Below are 25396 nucleotides of genomic sequence, written 5' to 3' on the forward strand. Positions count from 1 at the left end.
TTGTACCTCAAAGTTGCCTTGTTGTGCATCTTTGTCAAACTCTTATACACGTATTGTACTGTATTTGCGTGGTTAAAAAATATATGGCGATTTCCCCCGCAAACTAAGAAAATAAAATAGGTATTTATTTTGCACAATATAACAAATTAAATTATTTATTATTTCCAAAATACTTTACTCGTTTTTTCTACCACAACATTATATGGGGGAACTATGAAATAACCGCTATCATTTAAGGCTACATGAGCTTGTTTACATATATCTCGGCACTAATCAACATATTGAAGGCATTACCTCGTGACTGGTGCTCACCAGAGCGAGGAGAATTACTTGGTGGCTGGTGGTCGCCAAGGAAGATGTGTCGCCCGAAGACGCCCCTCCTCTCCTTCTTGGGCTTCCTGGACAAAGAAGAATGGAGCGCTTTAGGGACACTCTGTCGTCAAGATTGGGAAGAGGGAGGAGCGATGGAATGTTGGTCGTCGTAAGTGGTTGGGGGTAGGGGTCGTGCCGACCGGGGCCGGCTAGGGGTCGAGAGGCGTGGCGGCGGAGAGAGAGAGAGAGAGAGAGAGAGAGAGAGAGAGAGAGAGAGGAGGGAGGGAGGGAGGGACGGATGGAGGGAGTGAGAGGGAGAGAAGTCGAGGGTCTGACAAGAAAAGGGAAGGGTGAGTTGTGGGGTGGGTTCTTTATGTTCGGACCGTGTGTTTAACATACCATGGTGAATATTCCGGGAAGTGCATTTCTTCCACATTTGGGGGGATACATTGTTCATGTTGTTGAATTTTAGTGAACCTGCAAGCCCGTTTATTGTCCGAACACGTATGAGGAGAAATGAGGTTCAACCTTAAAAGCATCCCTACCATTTGTTTATTTATTTATATACATTGTAGCCCGTGGCAAACACTAAGCTTTCTAATTTTACTGAGTCCATATTCTATAGAGATCTTTAATTAGAATTAGATCATCAGATTTTGACCGGGTGAACAATTTCTCAAGGCTTTTTTATTCCATTCTTTATACAATACACTATGCTTTTCAATTTTTAAGACCTCAAAGTTAATTGAGGTATTCAATTTAGAATTAAGTCATCTGATTGTGATCAGGTCAACAATTTCTCAAACTCTCCCATTCAATTCTTTTAATTCACTAAGTTCCCAAATTTTGACGCTCTTTCATTTAGTTGAGGTATTAAATTTTTCATTTGGTTTACAATTTTAACCAGGCTCATAATTATTTTTTTGTAAAAAACTGTAGCAACCAGCATATAAAAACATATCAATATCGCGCGCCCTCTGACCACCCTTAAAACAAACATCACCATGTAATATTGTAGCACCAATAGAATACATGCAACTACCGATGCATAAAGTTTTCCATATAAATATAGGTTTGTTAGCAGATAATCCAAAATCATACCACGAAAGGCCCACCAAATCACTCAATTATAAATAAAAATAAAACACACGCTATCATCTCCCCCACCGAGCAAACCAAATATTCCATCAGTTCCAAAATATAAGAGGTATAAGTTTTTTGAAAAGTAATTTTCTTTGCAACTTTGACCAAGTTTAAAAGAAATCGACATCCTCATTATTATTATTTTTGAAGGAAATTCATTTCATGATGAATCTAATCATAGCTATTTGATATCATAGATTTCTAGATAGTTATCTACTAATTTGATCAAACTTAAAAGGTTGAACTTTCAAAAAAAAGTAATACACCTTGTATTTTAAAACAGAGTGACGAATTTTTTGAAGTAAAAATCCTAATAATATCAACGATGCACCTTCTATGCAGCAAAAGTAAAGCAGAAATGTCGAATAGTGTTACAGCTATGATGTCGTTTTTTCAGTGCGACAACAATAATTCGCCCCCCTATATGTCGCATTTTCTGACAGATATTCGGTAAACCGCACACTTAGTCTGCGCTGGGCCGGGCCCATTGCCGCTGCTGTACCAACGCAGGTGAAAATGTGAAAATAAAAATGTTCGCTGGAGAGATCACGTGGTGCAGGCCACTAGTGCTGACGAGTGATAATCTCTACAAAACATCACAAAGTGATTGAAGAAATAAAATTCCGCACCAGATGTACAAAAATATCAAACGCGAGCATTTTTGGGAAAAGTAAATTCTCGAAATGGAGATATTTTTAAGGTCATAGATTAAAATTTTATACTCAAAGAATTTATTTGGAAAAAAACTATATTTGAATATGCAAACACAATTTTGAAAACAGGAACAACTTTTGAAAACAGGGTCATTCATTAAATTTTCTCACAAACATTTTAAATGCAAATATTTTCTTGAATATGTGAACCCTTTTCCAGAATGGGAAAAGTTTAAAATTACGAAAACATTTTGGAAAAACCAAACATATTATCAATTTATGATCAAATTTCAAAACCATGAACATTTAAAAAAACAAAACCCTTTTGAAATTTACCACTATTTCTTTAAAGGTGGACATACTTGCAAAACAAGAATTATTCTTTCAAAAAAGGACATTTTTTAATTTTGAACAAACGGAGTAATGCTGGAACATTTCCCAAAAAATTGAGTTAATGAAACTAAGAATCATAAGGACCGGAAAAACAAGAAGAAAAAGGAGATAGAAACAAACTATAAAAAACAAAAATGAAAAGAAAGTAAAGGAAAAACGAAACAGGAAATAAAACGGAAGGCCGGTGCAACAATGACAGATACTTCGCTCGTGCAGTTTTTCACAGTTGATACAACCCGTGCTTCTGCACGGGCTAGATATAGTTCTTCTTAATGTTTTTATGTAATTCCATACTGTTTTCATAATGAAATTTTTAAATGTAAGAGTCAACGCTAATGACATAAACAGTATAATTTATATTCTGGTTCGTTTAGAGCACATGTTAAATTTTATATTAAATATTAATCAAATTAGTTCCACATATATGGCCATATATATTTGAAATGATATCTAGTTTGTATATGTTAGAAAATTCCTTTGCAATGACATTTGCAACTGCAATATATTTCTGACAAAAAGTATCAACATGTTTCGAAAAATATAAATTTAGTTCGAATTTGATGAAAAAATGTAGAGAATCATAATACGTCTATGTTGGTTGAAAGTTTCTTCCCAAAATAAGAGAAGTAATGTCCGGCCTTAGATCAATATCAAGGGTAAGCACAGTCTCTTACTGTTATTGTGGTACCATGGCTATTTTCTTGAATTTCTACCAAAGAATAGTAGGCGGCAATCATTTTTGTAATTGCTTAGCATATTCATGTATAACTATTCTATTTTTTAACCGTAAGAATCTATACCAAGTAAAAGCTTCTAAGAAATTACTATTCGTAAAAAAATTAGTTTGAGAATGATATATTATTCATGTCATATACATTTACAAAAGGTGCTCATGATGATTCAGTCCCCTGACGGAGATGTAGCGGCTCACATGAGCATGTTCTTTCATCAAAGGTGACGTATGTATAAAACATAAATATATTCCATATACAGGAAAATATCAGCACAAGTACCGGGTGTTTTTGAAATATTATTCTAGGACTCATTTAGGTGGATAAGTGTTCTATTTCATGTCATATTCCTTTATCTAAGGTTGTATTGTTTTGCCTCGATCGGTGTAAATGTAGCAGTAATACTATTTTACTTCATTCACGGCCAAAAGGAATATTCACGCAAATAAAAAATTGTTGCTTCTGTCGTTTTCAGAATTTCCGTTACATTTTTGTTTATTGGTAAGTGCTTTTCTGAAAAAGATCTCTATGTGAAATACCAATAAAAATACCAGGTTTAATTATGAGTAGAACGTCTAGTTCATATATAATTTTTCTTTGGAAGAAAATTTACGTATACTTTCCTAATTATTATCTTAGCATTAGGTGATTTTACATATTAAATTAATTTTCTTCTGGGATTCGGGACGTTGACTCTTTTTATCTAGAACCTGTAAGATTGAATAGGTTTCATTGTAAGTATTTTTTAAGCCGTGTCCTTTTCTTTTAGGTTAAAAAGAAGCCTGTGTATTTTTTTTATTGGTGGGAACTTAGACTTTGTCTGTGAGGACTCTTTTTTTCTTTCTGAACACGTCATTGAGCACTCTTACACGAACATGATGCTTTAATTTTATATGGCTATGTGTCCTTTTTGCTCACTTGTTTACACGAACATGCACGTTGTTTTTCTATGAATCCAGGCGTGCACACTTTTTATCGCCAGGCTTGAATGCCAAGGACTTTTGCATGTACATGCTGCTTTGATCTTTACATTTGTATGATTTGTTTTTTATATAAAAAATTTAGCAATGTATTTTGATAGATCTTGACCATTAAATTTTATACCTATTGACTACATTAATTTTATTGATGTGGATTAACGTGGAGACTGGAAAGGTGCCTTCAATTAGTAAATATATATTAACAAGTGAAAGGGCTTGACATGTCCCAAAAAAAACTGAACGGGCTTGACCACTGACCGGATGTCCTATTGACCTTTCACATCCGAGAAAAATCATGAATCTGAGAAAAAATCGGAAATTTGTAAAAGAGATGACAAAAATTCAAAATGTCAAAAACAGATCACGTATTTGAAAAAAAAACATAAGAATAGAAACATATAACAAATTCATAAAAGTTCACCAAATTTTGTAAACATGTTCACACAGTTGAAATATGTTAATCAATTTGGATTTGGATTTGAATTTGACAAACTGAAATTTGGATTTGACAAACAAAATAAAAAAATAAAAGAAGAAAACAAGATACAGTCAAACTGAAATTTGGATTTGACAAACAAGAAAATAAAATACAGTCAAACTGAAATTTGGATTTGACAAACAAAATAAAAAGAGAAAAGAAGAAAACGGGAGAGAGGGGTGTGCGCCGTTTGCGCTGGATTATGTAAAAAAAAGTAACTTTTGTGGTTCATTCGATGCTGCCGTTAATTTTTTTTTCTTTTGAGTCTACAAAAATATATAGTTTTCTTTTATTTTTCTATAAAAAATTTTCATTGATTTTCTTTGAAATAACTTTTGTTTTTCCTTTTTTCTTTTCTTTATTTCTTGTTTTTTTTCTTTGGTTTCTCTTCATTCCTTGATATAAAAATATAGTTAGATTATGTATGTTTTTTTTTTCTTTGATATGTTTTTTTTTCATTTTCGCATTTTCCTGATTTGTTTTCTTTGTTTTTTTGTTTCTTTCTTGATGTATTTAGTGGTTTTCACCATTTTCTCATTTTTTTCACTTGTTTCGTCAATTTCCTTTTTTTCCTTTGCTTTCTTCTTTCTCTTTGCCAGTTTTCCTTTTTTTTCAAGTTACTTTCGGGTTTCATTTTACACTTTCGGTATACAGCAAGAGTATGTTTTCTAACACACGTTTAACATTTTTCAAATGCAAGTTTATTTTTTAATACATAGATAACATTTTTATATGTTCTATTTATTTATTTGTTGTTAAATGACTATATCTAGTACTCTCTCTGTCACGGTTTAGAAGGCATAGTTAAACTTGCGTGTGTTTTAAAAATAGACAAGGTTTAAGGCGCGAAAGCAATTACTCATATTAATTAGTACTAGTACTACTCATGCATGCGCCCTTCCAATTTGCTGCTCATGCATTAGTACTAGTATTTTTTCAGTTGATTAGGCGCACTAGCATCTACACCTGCTACATTTCACAACCAATCGATGACTACCTTGGTCCTCGAGATTTTTTAAACGTGCCTTTTGAACCGTGACGAAGGAAGTATAAGAATCTTCGTTTGCACCCTCCAGTATAATTTGAAGGTTTCTAATGCATGACAAGAAGTGATCATGTGTCGCTACATTATCAGCTTGCATGAGTCACTAGCCAGATCTACCTATGGTAATTTGATAAAAAAAAATAAGACTTTGATGAAAAAACGGGATGTCTTCCTCCTTTTCAAATATAAAGATCACATAAGATGGTATTTTACTGTCTAATACTAGTAATATTGCCCGTGCGTTGCAACGGGAGAAAAGTATTTAAACATCTTTCAGTTCTAGTTTCAAAAACCACACAATCGTAATTTGACAACTTGAATCATGACATCAGCTGCCTCTTAACTTATTCCTTGATGGAATCATCACCATTGCAAAACCACTGCACATGACTTGCATCGTCGATATGGTACTAGTGGGGACGGGGCCTTTAGCCCCGGTCCGTAAGGAGCTTTAGTCCCGGTTCACCAACCGGGACTAAAGGAGCGGGACTAAAGGCCTAACCTTTAGTCCCGGCCCTTTTACAAGCCGGGTCTAAAGGTGCTCCACGTGGGCGCCTTGTAGCGCCCCACGGGCAGGACCTTTAGTCCCGGTTTGTTACACGGGCCGGGACTAAAGATTTTCAGATTTTGCTTATTTTCGGGTTTTTTTAATGAAATTATTTTTGGGTTTTAGGGTTTTAGGGTTTAGGTGTTCGGGAGATTAACGTGATGCCTCGTTTGGTGTTCGGGAATTAGTTTTGATATAATTTAAACAGAAATAATTATGCATATATATATAAGGTTAACTTATCTTACAAGCGAGCATATATATACAATTATATGGAGATCTGAATTATCGGGACTAGAGCCCGTCTATTTGATTACATGGATGAACATCAGTAATGGCCCCTAGCTACACTAAATCGTCCTTTGTCATCTATAGCTTCCGTCCTCAGAAAGGTCGCAAGCTCCTCTGCAACAGCAATCACGCGTTGCTCTGGTAGGACCTTCGTCGTCATGGCCGTGTGCTATATAAGAAGAGGAGATGAATATGAATATCAATCATGATAACAAAGAATGATGGATAAAAATAGAGGTGTGAATGTTCATTGCTTACGTCGAATCTGTGATCCTTGTGCTCAGAGGTAAACGTGCGAATGGTCTCGCAAACATAGTATCCACATAGATGCGTTCCCCGTGGCTGCTGGTCGCACTTTACGAGAATAGAATATATATAATCAAAATAATAATCTAGCATCATAAATGTATTGAAAATAGAAGTATATCATACTACTACTTACCTGAGCCGCTCTAAAGGTCAACTTCTCATGCTCGATACCGGGAGTCACGCACTTGAACCGCTTCCAAACCCTGCCCGACAAGGATAATGATTTGCTAAGTTCTTCATTAAATTGATATATCAGAAAATCATCGAAAGAGACCGATGGAGCGCAAGAATGATTGAAATTACCCTTGGAGCATGTCCTGCAGGCTTTGGAACTGTTCCAAGGGTCTCGATAATGGGTCGAAGGCATCAACTCTTCCCTTATCAATTTGAATGTCCAACAGAATCCAATAAAAGCTGCACATGTATATATATATATGTGTGTGTGTCAGTAACTTATCAATTACACTTATAAGTGAATGGACACAACAGAGTAAAGACCCTCACCTGAAGTTGTATGGAAACAGTATGTGGTCACAGAAATTTTGATCTGTTAGAACCTTAGAAGGTTTTCCTCCGTCTCCTTGGGATAATGAGTTAGCGTCGCTATATGTATTTTATCTGGATCAATAAACCCAATATTTAGGATGCTCTTACTTTTACAATCCAGAATCTTCATTCTGCATAATAGAGTACAAGTTATATATAGACAATGAATTGAAATAACTAAACAAGTTATATGTAGACAACGAATTGAAAAACTTACAGACAATAGCAACTCATAAGAGATTTGTCGAGGGCGTCGCCATTGTACATCTGGAAGAGTTCATCAAAGTCGATATGGATTTGTTCGGGGCGGCCGTAGTACTCCTGTGGGACACTCAGCACGATCATCGTTCTCCCATTCTTTGATTCACTTAAGTACCATTGATGCAAGTAACGCATATTTGTTGAGAGATCATCTTTGCTGACCAAAGGCTCACCCATGACAAACTGTGGCTTAGGGGCTACCACAGCCTTGGGTATCTTGTCGTCTTGGAAAGACAGCAATTCTTCAACCGAGACACCACATGCAGTCGCCAACTCCTTTGCTCTTTCTAAAGCTAGCCCCTGCACCGGAGGGGGAACATTCTCGGTTAACACCTTGAGGGGTGGGATCGACTGTTTGGCCTGTTGTCCAAGCTGAGGAACGTCTGATTTTTTCTTGCTTGTAGTTGAACTTGATTTGCTCCTTTGGGAAGATTAGCATGACGTACCTTTGGGAGGGGCGACCGTTTGCGCTTTGGGGTGCTCTGTGGCTTAGGAATCGTTGGCGGAGCATTCTTGGTGGCACGCTCCCGCTTAGTATCCGGAGCGGGCGGCGGCGGAGACGGACGACCCAAGTCCGACGGCGGTGATCGAGATGGACTCGTGTTGTGCTGGCCGACGTCATGTGGAGGGCTTGCATGTGATCTGCTCTTTTTCACTTCCTTCTGCAATGTGCGTGTATAGTCACCAGGCTTATGGTGTAAGTCATACTGTGATGGAAGGGTCGTGAAGTATTTTGCAAATGCTATTTGCTTCTAGGTGTATTCCGGGCGGGGCTCGAGTTCCTTCTTTTTCATCTGCGCATCATGATGTTCCTTTGCTATCCTGGCGTTTTCCTTGGGGGTACGATCATAAGGTCCGATAGGAATATTAGCATGACGTACCTTTGGGAGGGGCGACCGTTTGCGCTTTGGGGTGCTCTGTGGCTTAGGAATCGTCGGCGGAGCGTTCTTGGTGGCACGCTCCCGCTTTTTATCCGTGGCAGGCTCAGGCTTTGTATCCGGAGCGGGCGGCGGCGGAGCGTTCTTGGTGGCATGCTCCCGCTTTGTATCCGTGGCAGGCTCAGGCTTTGTATCCGGAGCGGGCGGCGGCGGAGCATTCTTAGTGGCACGCTCCCGCTTTGTATCCGTGGCAGGCTCAGGCTTTGTATCCGGAGCGGGCGGCGGCGGAGCGTTCTTGGTGGCACGCTCCCGCTTTGTATCCGTGGCAGGCTCAGGCTTTGTATCCGGAGCGGACGGCGGCGGAGACGGACGACCCAAGTCCGGCGGCGGTGATCGAGATGGACTCGTGTTGTGCTGGCTGACGTCATGTGGAGGGCTTGGAGGTAATGGAGGTGTATGTGACCTGCGATGACTCGGAGGCGGTGTTGTCCTTGGGGCCGAGCCTGGAAGCTTGATGTAGTTCTTGTCCCATAGGATGACTCCACCCAGTACTTCTCTGAGTGTCCTCTCATCTTCGGGTCCAGCTATGTCGAGCTCCATATCATTAAACCCCGTCATGATTTCATCCACCCCGACTTTAGCAAAGCCAGCTGGAATCTCACGGCCATGCCAGCGTGCATCAGGGCCAGAAGGTAAAGCTTGTCCGACGGCCACCTTCATGGATATGTTCTTGAATTTCTGATGGAGTTCACATGATGTTGACTCCTTGATTCCATCCACGGGGTAGCCGGGACCGCCCTCTATCATTCTTCGTTCATCGTTGTGCGGGGCCTCAGATTCAGCCACGCTGCTTTTCCGCTTAGATGGGGCGCCGGTAATATCAAGTGCAGGATCTTCCTGGCGCGGTACTCCTCTAAGCTCATCAATCTGCTTCTGTTGCTCGTTAATCCTGGCAAGCAACTGGTTGAACTTGTCATTCTCCTCATCCTGCTGCCGCTTCTTTGCTCTCTCTCGGCTTCTGTAAGTGTCTTGGTCTCTGGCAAACCCAAGCCACCACGGGTAAGATGGACCGAAGCCTCGCGTTCGTCCTCCATGTTCGTCATTGCCGAGGACCAGTGTGAGCAAATCTTTATCTCTATCTGCAGTGAACTTTCTTTGTCCCTCCTTAATTTCTTTCACTATCCTTTTTTCCAATTCTCCCTGGGTATCCTAAGACCGTCATTGCAGATGAGGTCCCCTTTTTTTTCGTCGTACGACCCACCATGCGCAAGGAACCAATTTCTTGCTCTCAATTCCCACTCATCACGGAGTGGTTCAGGTACGATGCCTTTATCTAGCAGATCTTGCTCTTTCTTATCCCACTTTGGGATGCAGTCTCATAGCCCCCTGGCCCCAGCTTGTGGTGATATTTCTTCTTGTCGGCATTTATCTTGTTCTTTTCTGATAATGCCTGGGCATCTTCTAACTCCTTGTACTCTTGAAATTCCTTCCAGTGATTCGCCTGCTTGGCTAGATACCCCTTGAGTACTGGCACTTTCTTTGTCTTCAGATAGTTTTTCCATAGCTTCTTCTTCCAGCTACGGAACAGTTCGGCCATCTTCTTTAGAGTCCACTGCTTGAGTTTGGCCCTCAGTTTGTCTACGGCGTCTTCATTCTCACATTCTGGCAGGTTGAAATGTGACATGAGATCATTCCAAAGATTATCTTTGTACCTTTCGGCGACATAGTCACTATCGGCTGCCCCTTTGCGCTTGTTCCACTCCCGAACGCTGATCGGGACGTAATCCCTAAGGAGAACTTCGCATTGCTTCTTGAATGTGTTAGCAGCATTCTTAGGAAGCTTGGGTTCGCCCGTAGGCATTATCACCGCAAAGGTGTAATGCGTCCGTGCATCCAACTTTCTAGTCGGGCCTCGTTTCGTAGATTTGCTCGATGCGGAGGCCTAAGAGGAAGAAACATTCGTCAAATGAATCTATATGTATATAATATAGAGCTATCTCCAATATTTTTCACATATTACAAGTGATTGTCGAACTTCATATGTATACCTCGCCGGACTTTATTATGTCTTCACCGGCTTCTCCACCGGCTTCTCCATCAGTGGAGCTATCACCTTCTCCGTCATTGGACCTATCTCCTGCCCCATCGGCTTCATCTTCGTGTCGCTCGACCTCCATTCCATATCCGGAGTCGTTTAGATATGACGACGGAGATTCAGCTGGTTCAACGTCGGGGCCGTCTTTGATTATATCTTCGAGAAGTTCTTCCTCTTCGAGGTTCCTGATATGTGGATCCATAGTTCTGCAAAAAACGGACATTTGATTAACTTATAAACTAACAAACTATATAAGAGGGGTTGGAAACTTCGAAGGCTCGTTTTATATAGGAGGACCTTTAGTCCCGGGTCTTGGCTAGAACCTAAACTCTAAAATACCAGCCGGGCGGAGCCCAGTCCCGGACACTTAATCATATACAATAGCAAAATTAAACTAGTTCTATTAATTTTCTTGCTATAAACACTTAAGAATATACAATAGCAAAATTAAACTATTAACACTTAAGCATATACAATAGCAAAATTAAGCAATAATCTAAGAAACACTATTAACACTTAAGCATATACACTATACAATAGCAAAATTAAATGACAAAAAAAATATTTCTTCTTCTTGTAACCCTAAACTAATTTTTCCTCTTCTTCTATTTCTCCTCTTCTTCTACTTCTTTTTCTACTTCTACTTGTCCTCTTCTTCTACTACTTCTCCTCTCCTCTTCTTCTATTTTTCGTCTTCTTCTCCTCTCCTCCTCTTCTTATTCTCCTTTTTCTTCTTTTCTTCTCCTCCTCTTCTTATTTTCCTTTTTCCTAATTCTACATATTACTAACCCTAATAATCTAGCACAAACCTAATAACAATAGGAATTAAATGACAAAAAAATCTTTTTCTTCTTTTCTTCCCTTTTTCTTCCTTTCTTCTCCTTTTTCTTCCTTTCTTCCCTTTTTCTTCTTTTCTTCTCCTTTTTCTTCTTTTCTTCTCCTTCCCTTTTTCTTCCTTTCTTCTCTTTTTTCTTCCTTTGTTCTCCTTTTTCTTCTTTTCTTCTCCTTTTTCTTCCTTTCTTCTCCTTTTTCTTCTTTTCTTCTCATTTTTCTTCTTTTCTTCTACTTCTTCTTCTACTTCTACTTCTCCTCTTCTTCTACTACTTCTCTCTCCTCTTCTTCTATTTTTTCCTCTTCTTCTCCTCTCCTCCTCTTCTTATTCTCCTTTTTCTTCTTTTCTTCTCCTCCTCTTATTATTTTCCTTTTTCCTAATTCTACATATTACTAACCCTAATAATCTAGCACAAACCTAATAACAATAGGAATTAAATGACAAAAAAAATCTTTTTCTTCTTTTCTTCCCTTTTTCTTCCTTTCTTCTCCTTTTTCTTCCTTTCTTCTCCTTTTTCTTCCTTTCTTCCCTTTTTCTTCTTTTCTTCTCCTTTTTCTTCTTTTCTTCTCCTTCCCTTTTTCTTCCTTTCTTCTCCTTTTTCTTCCTTTCTTCTCCTTTTTCTTCTTTTCTTCTCCTTTTTCTTCCTTTCTTCTCCTTTTTCTTCTTTTCTTCTCCTTTTTCTTCTTTTCTTCTACTGGCCGGAGTGTTGGGGAGGAGGGGCGGGGGGCTTACCGGCCGGAGGTGTCGACGGCGCGCGGCGAGGAGGGCGGCGCGCGACGAGGAGGACGTCGGCGGCGAGCAGGACAACGGCGACGGCGAGGAGGACGGCAGGCGGCGGCGAGCAAGACGGCGGGCAGCCTGACGGTGTCGTCGAGTTCGTCGTTGTGCCGCGTCGGGCAGGAGAACGAGAGGAAGAAGAAGAGAAATGGACGATTCGGGATCGAAATTTTCTAACTCCCGCTTATACAGGTGGATCTTTAGTCCCGGTTCGGGGCTTGATCCGGGACTAAAGACCCCTTTAGTCCCGGGTGGAGCCACGACCCGGGACTAAAGGCCCTTTTTCGGCAGACCAGAAGGCGGGAAGCAGGGGCCTTTAGTCCTAGGGCGTGGCTCGAACCGGGACTAAAGACACCCTTTAGTCCCGGGTGGAGCCACGACCCGGGACTAAAGGCCATTTTTCGGCAGACCAGAAGGCGGGAAGCAGGGGCCTTTAGTCCCGGGGTGTGGCAAGAACCGGGGCTGAAGTGTTGCCTATATAAACCCTCGCCCCTGCCCACAATATCCCCTGTTTTTTGGTTGTTGAAGTGTGACCATGCCATGCTCTTGCCACTCTAGTTCATGCACATGACGTGTTCGATAAAATGCCCGAGCCACTCTACTTAAGCTTTCTCCTCTCCAAGCTCGACCTCCAAGCTCCATTTTCCTTAATATTTGTCCAGGTTTGGCCGTGCACCAACTGCGAGCACCACCATGGTGAGCCTCTTGTTCTTATCTTCTTTTTAAAATCAAAAAAATCTTACTTGTATGATTTAGATACATACTTGTATAAATTACTCACTTTCATTATTTTTTGTTATTATATAGTGCGATGGTTTTGGTATCCGCCTCCGTCGGCCCTCGTCCTGTCTATGATTCGGATATGGTATATATTATCTTTTATAACTATTTGTTTTATTTAGTGTTTATGACAATTATGACGACCAATGTGACATATATTTTTTTAATCTAGGAGCTATGTGAACCGGAAATTCCAACCCACATAAAAATTCTTGTCAAGAAGTTAAATTTGGTTGAAAAAGAAAACAAATACTTGAAGAAAAAATTGAAAATAATTGAGGATAAGAATATGGAACTGGAGTTGCATGTCGCCGATGTCATCGATGATCGCAAGATGAAGATCGATGCGATGCGGTTGAAGATGGATGCAATGCGCTTCAAGATGGATGAAATGCGCTTGAAGATTAGGAATATTAGAAAATATGTCATTGATAAAGAGGCTTGGTATCATTATGCTGTTGGGTCAATTGTTACCTTAGTTGCGATTTTGATCGCGTTTGTTGTTGCATTTAAATGTTTTACATAGTTGTATGTTGTTTTATGACAGAACTTTATGTATTTATTTTTTGCAATAATAACATTTGATCACTACTGTTCTTTGGCTTTAATGTGATGATGAACTTGTATTAATTTGGTCATATGTTCTGCAATGGTTTTTTGATATATTTAATTTCATAATAGAGATGAATCGCCAATGATAATATTTAATTTCATAATATGGTTTTTTGAACTACATACTTTTTGTGTGTTCAACAATGTCTGACTTCATTTGGTATATTTCGTGCATTTACTTATTTTTTTGAGCTAGTTGACCCTGAAATTAAAAAGCACTACAAATGAACTCTGAAAATGTTGAAAGTTGGCATGCTATCATCATTTCACCCACATAGCATGTGTTAAAAAGTTGAGAGGGCTACGACAAAAACTGGATGCACTTCGTGTACAAAACGGACAATCTCTCTCGAAGTATCAGGGTTTCGAACGAGAACTCATCTCTTACAAAGGGATTTCATTTTTTTGAACTTATTTGAACTCCATACTTTTTGTGTGTTCAAAATGCACCATTCAAAGGCACATCACAAAATTTCAACAATTTCTGACTTCATTTGGTATATTTCGTGTATTTACTTATTTTTTTTGAGCTAGTTGACCTTGAAATTGAAAAGCACTACAAATGAACTCTGAAAATATTGAAAGTTGGCATGCTATCATCATTTCACCCACATAGCATGTGTTAAAAAGTTGAGAGGGCTACGAAAAAAATTGGATGCACTTCGTGTACAAAACGGACAATCTCTCTCGAAGTATGAGGGTTTCGAACGAGAACTCATCTCTTACAAAGGGATTTCATTTTTTTTGTACTTATTTGAACTCCATACTTTTTGTGTGTGCAAAATGCACCATTCAAAGGCACATCACAATATTTCAACAATCTCTGACTTCATTTGGTATATTTCGTGCATTTACTTATTTTTTTTGAGCTAGTTAACCTTGAAATTGAAAAGCACTACAAATGAACTCTGAAAATGTTGAAAGTTGGCATGCTATCATCATTTCACTCACGTAGCATGTGTTAAAAAGTTGAGAGGGCTACGACAAAAACTGGATGCACTTCGTGTACAAAACGGACAATCTCTCTCGAAGCATCAGGGTTTCGAACGAGAACTCATCTCCTACAAAGGGATTTCATTTTTTTGAACTTATTTGAACTCCATACTTTTTGTGTGTTCAAAATGCACCATTCAAAGGCACATCACAAAATTTTAACAATTTCTGACTTCATTTGGTATATTTCGTGCATTTACTTATTTTTTTTTGAGCTAGTTGACCCTGAAATTGAAAAACACTACAAATGAACTCTGAAAATGTTGAAAGTTGGCATGCAATCATCATTTCACCCACATAGCATGTGTTAAAAATTTGATAGGGCTACGACAAAAACTGGATGCACTTCGTGTACAAAACGGACAATCTCTCTCGAAGTATCAGGGTTTCGAACGAGAACTCATCTCTTACATGGATACTATGAAAATGAAAAGTGTTTGAAATTTAGTACATTCCATACATGCATTACATAAAAGGTTTAATACATTATTACATTATTGCACCAATATTCCTATCTATTATTTCTGTTTTCTTCTCGGTCGTAGCCATGGAGAATCTTCATCATTCAGTAGGATGCTGGGTCAGTTTTCACTTTGAAGGGCGGAATTTCATGAAACTTATTATAATCTTCTGACATGTCTGTCTTGTCATCTACTCCCACGATGTTTCTTTTCTCTGAAAGTACTATGTGGCGTTTTGGCTCATCGGACGATATCTTCTTTTGCCGATTTCTTTTTCTCGTTAATGTAGACATGTCCTTCACATAGAAAACCTGAGCGACATCATTGGCTAGGAAAAATGGTTCGTCCATGTACGCAAGATTATTGAGATCCACTGTTGTCATGCCGTACTTTTGGTCTACAACTACCCCGCCTCCTGTCAGATTCACCCATTTGCACCGAAATAAAGGGATCTTAAAAGTAGGTCCATAGTCAAGTTCCCATATCTCCTCTATGTATCCGTAATAGGTTTCCAAACAGTGCCCATTCTCGTGTGTTGCATCAAAGCGGACACCACTATTTTGGTTGGTGCTCTTTTTATCTTGGGCAACCGTGTAAAATGTATTCCCATTTATCTCATACCCTTGGAAAGTACATATAGTCGAAGATGGTGGCCTGGCCAAACAGTACAGCTCATCTCCAACGGTGTCGTCATTCATGAGATGTGTCTGCAACCAACTGCCGAAAGTCTTCTCGTGTTCCCCTTTAATCCAAGAGTCAGCCTTCCCCGGGTTTTCGGAGCGTAGAATATTCTTGTGTCTCACGATATACGGAGCCACCACGGTGGAATTGTGTAGAACTGTGTAGTGTGCTTGAGAGAAAGAATGCCCGTCCATACATACTTTTGCTTTCCTTCCTAGTGTGCCTTTTCCTGTCAGCCTACCCTCATACCGAGATTCAGGAACACCAATCGGCTTAAGGTCAGGAAGAAAGTCCACACAAAACTCAATGACCTCCTCTGTTCCATAGCCCTTGGAGATGCTTCCTTCTGGCCTAGCACGGTTACGAACATATTTCTTTAAGACTCTCATGAACCTCTCGAAGGGGAACATATTGTGTAGAAACACAGGACCGAGAATTCTAATCTCTTCGACTAGGTGAACTAGGAGGTGTGTCATTATATTGAAGAAGAATGGCGGGAACAACAACTCAAAGCTGACCAGACATTGGACCACATCAATCTGTAACCCTGATAGACTTTCTCGATCGATTACCTTCTGAGAAATTGCATTGAGGAATGCACATACCTTCACAATTGCTAGGCGAACATTTTCCGGTAGAATTCCCCTCAATGCAACCGAAAGCAATTGCGTCATAAGCACGTGACAGTCATGAGACTTTAGGTTTTGGAATTTTTTGTCTTTCATATTTACGATTCCCTTTATATTCGACGAGAAGCCAGTCGGGACCTTCATACTGAAAAGGACTTCAAAGAAGATTTCCTTCTCTTCCTTAGTAAGAGCGTAGCTGGCACGCCCTTGAAACTGCCCTGGATGCATGCCATCTCTTCCTTTATGACGTTCCTGGTCCTCCCGTGCTTCCGGTGTATCTTTTGACTTTCCATACAAGCCCAGGAAGCCTAGAATATTTACGCAGAGATTCTTCGTCAGGTGCATCACGTCGATTGCCGAGCGAACCTCATGGACTTTCCAGTAGGGTAGCTCCCAAAATATAGATTTTTTCTTCCACATGGGTACGCGCTTATCAGGGCCGTTAGGAACAGGTTGGCTGCCAGGACCCTTTCCAAAGATTACTTTTAAATCTTTGACCATATCAAATACTTCAGCACCAGTACGGATAATAGGCTTCCCCCGGGGTTGTGCCTTGCCATTGAAATGCTTGCCTTTTTTCTTTAAGGGATGCTTGGGCGGAAGAAAACGACGATTGTATGGATACACATTCTTCCTACAGTTGTCGAGATATATACTTTCTGTCTGATCCAAACAGTGCGTGCATGCATTGTATCCCTTGTTTGACTGTCCTGAAATGTTACTAAGAGCAGGCCAATCATTGATGGTTACGAAAAGCAATGCTCGAAGGTCAAATTCCTCTTGTTTGTGCTCGTCCCACACACGTACACCTGGTTCGGCCCACAGCTGTAAAAGTTCATCAACTAATGACCTTAGGTACACATCAATATCGTTGCCGGGTTGCTTTGGACCTTGTATAAGCACTGACATCATAATGAACTTCCGCTTCATGCACAACCAAGGAGGAAGGTTGTAGATACATAGAGTAACGGGCCAGGTGCTGTGACTGCAACTCTGCTCCCCAAAAGGCTTCATGCCATCTGTACTCAGACCTAACCATAAGTTCCTTGCGTCAGCTGCAAATCTCGGGAACTCTCTCTCGATTTTTCTCCATTGCCGACCATCAGCGCTGTGCCTCAACTTATCGTCTTTCATACGATCTTCCATGTGCCATCGCAACAACTTCGCATGATCTTTATTTCTGAACAGACGTTTCAACCGTGGTATTATAGGAGCATACCACATCACCTTGGCAGGAACCCTCTTCCTGGGTGGCTCGCCCTCAATATCACCAGGGTCATCTTTTCTGATCTTATACCGCAATGCAGTGCATACCGGACATTTATCCATATTCTCGTACTTCTCACCGCGGTAGAGGTTGCAGTCATTAGGGCATACATGTATCTTCTGCACGTCTAATCCTAGAGGGCAGACAAGCTTCTTTGCTTCGTACGTGCTGGCGGGCAATTCGTTCTTTCTTGGAAGCATCTTCTTCATCAGTACCATCAACTTTTCGAATGACGAGTCAGTCACACCGGTCTCTGCCTTCCACTTCAGCAATTCCAGTGTGCTACCCAGCTTCTTCTGGCCATCTTCACAAGTTGGGTACAACAATTTGTTGTGGTCCTGTAACATCTGCTCGAACTGCAACCTCTCCATTTCTGTGTCGCAACCTCGCCGTGCATCAGAAATGACCCGGCCAAGATCATCAGCGGGCTCATCTGGTTCCCGTTCTTCATCCTGATCTTCTTCTTCATTGTCTTCCATTGCGGTATCAGCATACTCAGGGAACATAGATCGGTAGTTTTCATCATCGTTCTCTTCTTCTTTATCGTCGTCTTCCATCATAACCCCTCTTTCTCCGTGCTTGGTCCAAACATTATAGCACGACATAAAACCGGACCGAAGCAGGTGGCTCTGAATGACTCTTGAGGAAGTGTAATCCTTCTCATTCCGACATTCAACACATGGACAAAACATATAGCCACCACCATGCTTGTTCGCATCGGCTGCATCTCGAAAAGAATGCACGCCTTCTCTGTAAGCGGATGTGCGTCGATCACCGTACATCCATGGATGGCTCATCTGTGTTATACGACAGTATATCAAATACAATCACGATCCTAAAAATTAGTACCGCACGGTCTAAACGAGGAAATATAGTTGCTAACCTTTTAGAATAAGTAGAAATAAAGAGGAAGAGGTTTAAGCGTGGCTCGGGCATCTCATATCGTAGTTGTGTTCGGTGAACTGAAGCGGCATCGCTCTAACACACATTTCAACAAACACCTCTAGTGCATCAAAAAAAGTGGAGAGCAAGCACCCACCCACAATCCTCCATCCAAGAAACATGCAAGGAAGAGGGGAGAGGGGGGCTGTGCTATATATAGGCAGAGGACTTTAGTCCCGGTTTGAGACACAAACCGGGACTAAAGGTGGCGCACATGCGGGCTGCCAACCGCGTAGCCCTTTAGTCCCGGTTTGGGACACGAACCGGGACTAAAGGTTCCGTACGGGCCGGGACTAAAGCCTCGAGGGAGGTATTGGGAATTGGGACGACGTGGCCGGGCCTTTAGTCCCGGTCCAGAGGCAGGCCGGGACTAAAGGGTCCAGGCCAAAGGCCCGTTTTCCACTAGTGTGGCGTCCAGGCCCATGCGCCATTGCTAATCACAGGTCTACATGAGCTTGCCCTATCCACAGGTCCGACGCAATTGAACGCATACCCTCTACGGTTTTCCTATGCTCCATTGTCATATATGTCTGCGAGGCCACGGGATGATGGTCCTTGCCACTCGTCCACCGCAATCCCCTGCTTCGCTTCTCCTAGCGGCGGGTCCACTGGACTTATCCTTTGACATGTTTCTGCCGCAAACCTCATATCTATCCAGCCATTTGTCCGTTGTGATATCGCATTGACCGTTGCGAACACCATGGCTCATGGGGATCAAGCTCGACGATGTGTTTGATGGACTTGATAGTGTACCTCATATCCTCATCATACAACCCCTTTCCGTGAGCATCGTTTTATACGGCAACTTGATGGGCAGTGGAATATGTTCATCTTGTTGGCTTCCATGGTGGTCAATGGTCTAGAGGATACCGACTCGGAGAAACGTGTGACTCCGAGAGAAACGTGTGACGGGGTAGCCCACCACCGAGGTGGAGTATGCGCAGGTAGGCCCCTCGCCTTCGACCCCATATGAGAGTAGCAGACGGGATTTTCGGCGGCTAGCGGCAGCGGCTCGAGGTGCACAGAAAGGCAAGCATGCCAGCACGGACGTCAGGCAGCCGACGGCGTGGCCGTAGATTTTCGCTAGCGTCTCCGTGTGCATGTGTTTTGATTTTGGAATCATGACTGTATTGGCTTTTGCTGTTTGAGCTTGTAGCCGACGAAATCAATCAGCCAGCGTGTATAGTTAGCTACCCTGACATGATCAGTCCAGATATCTGCTTAGCTATTTGAACGTGAAAGCCTTAGCAAGGAGAGTGAGAACTGAATTCATGTGGTCGCCTTGGGATCCATGCACGATGATACCCGGGTGCACGCATGTTGGGTGTTTCTGCTGCCGGCCTCCCGATGGCTGTCGGCCGAGGAGCCTCGCTGTGGCCGGCGGCGGCCTCGACCACCACGACGGTAAGGAGCTACGGTGCTTCTGATCCGCTGCAAACTTCACCATGTCGATCAGTTACGCCTAGTCCGATCTATTTCTTTCTATTTCCAGGCGCGTGTGATTTTCTTCGAAGATCTTTTTCCTTTTGTTGGTAGGAATATAACTTAGGAAAAAAAGAAAACGTGATGAAGGAGGACAACTTAGAAAACTTTCAAACTACCCCAGTAAACGAAATAATAGGACGAATTAAAAAAACAAAGAGCCGAGGCAAGGCAGGTGAAACAAAAAAGATGAAAAAATAGGAAAAAACAAAAAAAAGTGAGAACCTGGGCTCAAACCCGCGTCTCTGTGATAGAAGAATCAACCTCTAGCCACTACGGCGGCCTAGTGGAAGCATTACATCAGGATATCACTTGTAAATAATCCGGAAACCTCTCTCGTGACTTGTGTGAAAAAACGAATCGCTTTTCCTCACTTATCGGTGGCATGGTGGGTAATTGTTAACAACTTTGAGGGTAAATATTATGATGGACGACAGAAGCACTATTTGCTTTACTATTAGGGAGAGAATGCTTGGACGGAGCACATTGCCACGTGTTGGTTACATGGTGCGCCCCATGTTGTTAGTCATCTTGTATTTGCACACTGTAAGCTTATTAACATGGAATAAAATTCCCTTTAGCTCGCAAAAAAGAAAAACTTGCATAGTTTCTGTGTATTGTATGCCAAATCGCAGCCACCCAGGCATGATCAAGACGCATGTAGAAATATTTGGGTGATACATGGTATACAGGTAAATGAGACGACAAGTCCAGATTGCCATACGCCAATGCTCGAATAAACAAATGCTCAAATCAGTTGAATTATTTCCCTGTCGAGTGGGTGTACTTTCCCAATAAGTAAAAAGAAAACAGCCATCCTTTTCGATTGTGGAGGACATGAAAGCATTGCATCGGTGGGGCTACTTGTTCTTTACTTATCTTCTCCTTGGCACGTTTACACATGACTTGCACATATTGCAATTAATATCTTTTGTCTCTTTCTTCTATATTTCTCAAAAGAATTGTTTTTCCAATGCTTTGATCGTCAATATTGTTTTAAATATTTAGATTAGACACATGAAACCAGATGTATAATTTTTTCCAAAAACATTTAGGAGCTCTATACCTAATTTGCCTGCTAATCTTTGCCAAAAACATAGAACAGGAGCACTCGAACACGGTATTCAGATCAGCCGGGTGTGGAACAACTAGGATAAATTCGATTTCCATGATGATGATGCGGCGACATAGCCAGTCGTTCAGATTAACTGAATCTAGTAGCTCAATCACGTAGACATTGAATGGGATTGCATAGGTGGGGCTTCTTCCTCCGCCTTGTCTTCTTATCCTATCCATGCGTATTTCATTTCACCTTGACTTGCACATATGACTGGCACATATTCCCATTTATCTTCAATTTTTTCCTGAAATATAGTTTTCCAAGGCTGGTGACATTTTTGTGTATGTGCAAAGGTTAAGGCTAAGAAGAAGTGCAAGAACAAGATGGGGCTGCTTATGTGCATTTTTCATAGTATAGCTAGCATGATCAAGCAGTGGTCCGTAGTAAGTAATGGTAGTTTCAGCTACATGGATGATAGTCACTTAATTTGGATGGAACTACTTGTTGCTAAACTATGATGGATGTTTGTAAGTAGGATTCAACTGAAGCATCATCGCTAAGTCACAAACTTCCCAAAAGTTCCGCCACCTGGCATTTCCAGCTGGAAGATTCATTACCTACGGCGGTGCTCCAAATGGAGCCCGCGATCTCTCATTTCCCACTTGCTTACTGTTACCATCTCCCTTTGTGGGCCTCTTAGAGTACAACGTCCCTTTTAGGTGTTGAAGCAACCGAAGCCGAGTTGGAGGAGGTTTATCAACTCGTGTTAGCAAAGCACGGAGCTCTTTCTTTATCTTCTATTCCGCTCTGGACATATCTTGATCAGAGGGAATGCTCTTATCCCCTTGCACATTGGACACAAGCAAGTTTTGCTACTAAATGATGTCTAGTTTGTGTACCACTACCAATGGCTATTCATCTAGTTATCCCGGCCCGGTTGAACACGAGCATCAACACCTGTGTCATGATCGTCGAAATCTTGATCCTACAATTCTGAATAATCTTCGCTGAAGCGCCCATCATGTGTGTCCAATCTACAAAGCGTCTAGAACGGCGGTGGATTTTTCAAGCACAGGCTTCCAGACACCTCTTATCCTTACCTTCAATGTTGCTCTAACATCTGTGCTACACAACTAACTTATTACATGGAATTTTCTCTTTTTTGTTTCTTCCACATAAAAGAACATATGAACTTTAAACTTTGCTCGACAACAAAACATTCTTACAACAATGTGGGAAAAAATTAGTTTTTTTCATCAAACATAAATACAAAATCAGTTTCTTTAGTAAAAAACTCATTTTGTATATTTATGTTGGTCGAAAAAATCGGATTTTTTCCACATTGTAGTAACAATGTTCTGTTGTCGTGCAAAGTTTGAAGTTCATATGTTGTTTTATATGAAAGAAACAAAAACAACAAAAGTTCTTCCACGAATCACGATGTAGAAATAGATGGCTAGATAAAGGGGGTGTACCAAAGCATATGCTCTCTCAAAGTTAACCCGTCTAGAACCGCGCCTATGACCTGAACCATGGCCACGGGCACTAGTCCGAAAAATCCATGTGCCTGGGAGATCAATTGACTAGGGTCTAAAGTGGCTGAACTATGTCTCAATGTTCAGTATGAAGATGCCCTAATCATGTCGCCCGAAAGCACACCATCCCGGACGATGCTTGTATTTACCGAAAAAATGTCTTTTGGTATTTCTCACCATTGAGGTATTGGTTTCAACAACTTTCTTGCAGTAATACGAACCCTAGACCGATAAAATTGCGAGAGAAATCTTCTGCAGCTACTTCCTGTGTAACACCTCACCCAACTTTGCAGCTACAGACTGAACCATAGAGCTATACCCATCTGGTAAGACATGCAGCTGCACCCAAATGTTAAAATGAAGAGATCCATCGTAGACCGATTAGTGAAGCCTTCATACGGACCAAGGATCAGAGGCCTCCACTGAAGGTCCATGTGCCACCCTCCGTGAATTTGTCCCAGTCACCAAGACAGGTATATTGCACCTTGAAGAAGTTGTTGCACAAAGATTTGAACTTCACATTCTGCGCTATATATCAAGAAATTCTGATCCGTTAGTGGAACCATGGCTTGTTCTACCCTTTGTCCATGTAGAGCCGCATAACCGCCAGCCAATGGGTTGCCATTGTCTGTAGTGGATCCTCCTCCTCGAACACCACATCGTCGATATCTGGTTCATATAAATCTACTCGTTGCATCATTTCTTGAAGATCTTTCTTCTCACGCGATATACACCACATAAGATTTACTCGCCAATCATGACGCAATGACAAAAATTCCACCACTGCTGATGCGATAGATCGATACCTACCCCAACTGTCATGTTCGGACAGCAGGGGAACACCACCAAGGTGGTGCAGCGACACCATATTGTAATCTCTGCCAAAGGTAGGAGATGAATTCACGCACACAAGATAAAAGAGAAGTACACAGGAGTTTTGGCACCGCACAACTTGAGCCTTTTCTGACTCTCTTTCTCTTAATTAACCAAAGTGATTACATGAGCATTTAAAAGGGAAGAAAACGGACGGGCCAAGCCATACACACCGGCCTGATCCTAAACTCACGCTCCACACACGCATACTCCACTAAACAATTGCATGCACATCCAGCCACTCCTAGACCAACTCAACGTCTTTGCCTCAACTAACTCATCTCACTTTGAGCTAGTCTCTTGGCACGGCAACGCGTACAGATCCCTCTTGCTCTTGGCTGCATGCATGTATTGATCAAATCTACCTAGTACTTATGCATGTACTCACAACTCCTGGCTTCACTTGACCGATGATCAGCTCGCACCATTGCCGATCCGTCAGTCCACTTCACCATGATAGCATGCATCGCTGTACTAGACTTAGACTGAACAGGCCCAAACGAAAATAAACTAGATGAACTACTAAACAACAATGGTTAACACCAACAATCACCCCCTTAACCTTGTTGTCTTTATACGAACACCTCCACGTCGACCTTCAAAGCAGCGCTGGCTCGTCATCGGCGTCTACGGCGGCGAGATGGGCCTGCTCCTTCCTTGGCACGGTACAATCCTTCGCGTAATGCCCGTAGTCTTGACAGTTGTAGCAGCGCAACTTGCGGATGTCGAAGTTGCTCCTCCTCTTGCCGGCGCCACCGCGCTCACCTTTCCGCGCCTCCCACTGCGCTGCCGTGAGCATGAGCTGGCCGCCGCCTCGTCCGCCGCTATCCTGAATGTGTCGCCTTGTCCGCTCCTCGAACGCCTTCAGCCGCCCGAGCGCCTCCTCGAACGGCATCTTGTCGACGTTGCAGAACTGCTCAATTCCGGCCACCGCTGCGTACAGCCGGTCCGGCAAGGTGTCGAGCAGTTTCTTCACCATTGCCGCGTCGTCGAGCATCGCTCCGAGAGCCGCATACCTTGCCGCCATGCCGCTGATCCTCCCGGCGCACGTGTCCAGCTCGTCGCCGTCCTCCATGCGTAGGCAATCGAACTCGCCGCGGAGAGTGGAGAGCCGCGTCGCCCTCACCCGGTCCGCGCCGACGAACCTCGTCTTGAGGCTCGCCCACAGCTCCACTGATGTCTTCTTCGACGACACCTGCAGCAGGATGTCTTCGGAGAGCGCTCCGAGGAGGTATGCCCTCGCCGGCTTGTCCTTCTTCGCGATGACCGCCGCCGCCGAGTCCTCCGCCGGAACCACCGCTTCCCACAGCCCTTGCGCGTCGAGGTTCGCCTCCACCTTGATCGCCCACACGGTGTAGTTATCACCGGTGAGCATCGACACGGGGAGCGACACCATGCTCCCTCCGGCGCCGTACGGGACGATGGACCTGGCCGACGTAGTGGATCGCAACGAAGCTCTGATACCAAATGTAATCTCTGCCAAAGGTAGGAGATGAACTCAGGCACACAAGATAGAAGAGCAGTACACGGGAGTTTTGGCACCGCACAACTTGTGCCTTTTCTGACTCTCTTTCTCTTAATTAACCAAAGTGATTACATGGGCATTTAAAAGGGAAGAAAACGGACGGGCCAAGCCATACACACCGGCCTGATCCTAAACTCACGCTCCACACACGCATGTACTCCACTAAACAAGTGCATGCACATCCAGCCACTCCTAGACCAACTCAACGTCTTTGCCTCAACTAACTCATCTCACTTTGAGCTAGTCTCTTGGCACGGCAACGTACAGATCCCTCTTGCTCTTGGC

Source organism: Hordeum vulgare, chromosome 6H (assembly GCF_904849725.1).
Source record: "Hordeum vulgare subsp. vulgare chromosome 6H, MorexV3_pseudomolecules_assembly, whole genome shotgun sequence".
In the NCBI taxonomy this organism is placed as follows: Eukaryota; Viridiplantae; Streptophyta; class Magnoliopsida; order Poales; family Poaceae; genus Hordeum; species Hordeum vulgare.